This window comes from Callorhinus ursinus, unplaced genomic scaffold (genome assembly GCF_003265705.2).
Source record: "Callorhinus ursinus isolate GAN/ISIS: 27379988/994484 unplaced genomic scaffold, GSC_fseal_2.0 scaffold10, whole genome shotgun sequence".
Lineage (NCBI taxonomy): Eukaryota > Metazoa > Chordata > Mammalia > Carnivora > Otariidae > Callorhinus > Callorhinus ursinus.
In genome coordinates this window covers 39012812-39014825 of record NW_027397072.1, presented here as the reverse complement: position 1 = coordinate 39014825, position 2014 = coordinate 39012812, and the positions used below count along the sequence as shown (strand labels likewise).

The 2014-nt window shown below is 40.1% G+C and overlaps 1 pseudogene; it reads left to right on the top strand.

Annotated features, from left to right (window-relative positions):
- Positions 1 to 238: 238 nt before the first annotated feature.
- LOC112821054 (heterogeneous nuclear ribonucleoprotein D-like pseudogene) lies at positions 239 to 1641 on the top strand (annotated as a pseudogene).
- Positions 1642 to 2014: the final 373 nt, after the last annotated feature.

Here is a 2014-nt window from a genome sequence, read left to right as displayed (position 1 = left end):
AAAAAGAAATAAAAAGCATAGGGGCTGGAAAGAAAAAACTGAAGCTGTCGATATTTATAGACAACTGGATTGTGTAAGTAGAAAACCTTATGGGAATCTATAGAACAACTACTAGATTTTATAAGTGAATTTAACAAGATTGCAAAATACAAGGTCAATATGCAAAAATAAATTGTATTTCTAGATATTAACAAGTAAAAACTAAAAGTTTTAAATGTACTATTTACGAGCTTCCTCCGCCATTTTAAATCCAGCTCCATACAACGCTCCGCCGCCGCTGCTGCCACGACCCGGACGGCGCGCCAGCACCCCACGGCCGACAACTCCGCCACCATGGAGGACGTGAACGAGTACAGCAACATAGAGGAATTCGCAGAGGGATCCAAGATCAACGCGAGCAAGAATCAGCAGGATGACGGTAAAATGTTTATTGGAGGCTTGAGCTGGGATACGAGCGAGAAAGATCTGACTGAATATTTGTCTCGATTTGGGGAAGTTGTAGACTGTACAATAAAAACAGATCCAGTGACTGGAAGATCAAGAGGATTTGGATTTGTGCTTTTCCCCAAAGATGCTGCTAGTGTTGATAAGGTTTTGGAACTGAAAGAACACAAATTGGATGGCAAATTGATAGACCCCAAAAGGGCCAAAGCTTTAAAAGGGAAAGAACCCCCCAAAAAGGTTTTTGTGGGTGGATTGAGCCCAGATACTTCTGAAGAACAAATTAAAGAATATTTTGGAGCCTTTGGAGAGATTGAAAATATTGAACTTCCCATGGATACAAAAACAAATGAAAGAAGAGGATTTTGTTTCATTACATATACAGACGAAGAGCCAGTAAAGAAATTGTTAGAAAGCAGATATCATCAAATTGGTTCTGGGAAGTGTGAAATCAAAGTTGCACAACCCAAAAAGGTATACAGGCAGCAACAGCAACAACAAAAAGGAGGAAGAGGTGCTGCAGCTGGTGGACAAGGTGGTACTAGGGGTCGTGGACGAGGTCAGGGCCAAAACTGGAACCAAGGATTTAATAACTGTTATGATCAAGGATATGGAAATTACAATAGTGCCTATGGTGGTGATCAAAACTATAGTGGCTATGGCGGCTATGATTATACCGGGTATAACTATGGGAACTATGGATATGGACAGGGATGTGCAGACTACAGTGGGCAACAGAGCGCTTACGGCAAGGCGTCTCGAGGGGGTGGCAATCACCAAAACAATTACCAGCCATACTAAAGGAGGATGTTGGAGAAGACAGCGGGAACTTCATTGCAGGCCGTGTGTCACCCTGACCACGTCTATCTCTGGGGGTCGCACGTTGCGGGCAGAGCGCAAGGCATACACCAGAAAACGCTGTCCTGTGGAGGAGATTGCTAAAGTTAACCCATCTTGCAGGACGACATTGAAGATTGGTCTTCTGTTGATCTAAGATGATTATTTTGTAAAAGACTTTCTAGTGTACAAGACACAACTGTCCAACTGTATATAGCCACCAATTAGTTTTCTTTGTTTTTACTTTGTCTTTTGCTATCTGTGTTATGACTCGATGTGGATTTGTGTTTATACAAATTTTATTTGTATGATTCCATGTTAAACCTCAAATAAATGCTTCCTTATGTGATTGTTAAAAAAAAATGTACTATTTACGATAACATCAAAAAACATCAACTATCTGGGATGAAATTTAGCAAAAGATGTGTAAGACTTCTACACTTAAAACAACGAAACACTGCTGAAATTAAAGACCTATGAAATGGAGAGGTATGCTACATTCATGGATTAGAAGCCTCTAATGTTGCTAATATTTCCATTCTCCCAGAAAAACTGATCAAGAGAGTCCAGAAATGAACCCGCCTATATATGACCGATTAATTTTCAGCTGAAATGTCATCAATTCAGTGGAGAAAGGAAAGTCTTTTTAACAGTGTTGAAACAATTGTATATATTTGAGGGGGAAAGTGAATCTCAACCCCAATCTTACTCATACATAAAATTAACTTGAGGGGCG